Source organism: Sorghum bicolor, chromosome 5 (assembly GCF_000003195.3).
Source record: "Sorghum bicolor cultivar BTx623 chromosome 5, Sorghum_bicolor_NCBIv3, whole genome shotgun sequence".
Classification (NCBI taxonomy): domain Eukaryota; kingdom Viridiplantae; phylum Streptophyta; class Magnoliopsida; order Poales; family Poaceae; genus Sorghum; species Sorghum bicolor.
This window is the reverse complement of record NC_012874.2, coordinates 65139741-65140240: the sequence shown is the minus strand read 5'-3', so window position 1 is coordinate 65140240 and position 500 is coordinate 65139741. Positions and strand designations below refer to the sequence as shown.

At 46.4% G+C, this 500-nt stretch overlaps 1 long non-coding RNA gene across 1 annotated transcript; it reads left to right on the top strand.

The window, feature by feature from the left end:
* On the top strand, positions 1-500 carry LOC110435448. The gene is made up of 2 exons (XR_002453141.1): positions 1-165; positions 299-500. It is a non-coding gene; the product is annotated as an uncharacterized LOC110435448 (long non-coding RNA).

Below are 500 nucleotides of genomic sequence, written 5' to 3'. Positions count from 1 at the left end.
GCCATCGACCGTCCTCATCTAGCTCACCATCGCATGTACCCTTACCGGCGCTCTAGCGACTCGACGGGGCCAGAGCAGGCACAAAGGCGCAAGACATGGAGCAGCACGGAGGCAGGGCGCCGCCACCAGCCTGCTACTGCGCTGCATTACGCGAACCAGCTTATAGTATGCATCGATCCGTGCATTAATACATCTATACCCGCTAGTTTCTGCAACATGCCAATGATGATTTTCCTGCATCCCTTTGGTCGATCTATACCTACTAATTTCTCATTAATTTTCTTTATGAACCATGTAGCAGATCGCATCTTGAGGAAGACATCTGTATTCAACTATGTCATCCGCCGGTCCATGGTTCATCCCTACGACGACCACAAAGCATTCGGTGTACCGGCGACCAAAAAGCAAGCTGAGAGACAAATACTAGTTCTAAAATAATATATTCGTAATAATGTATGAACTGATACTCCTGTTTAATAAAAGGTATCTACATATACATA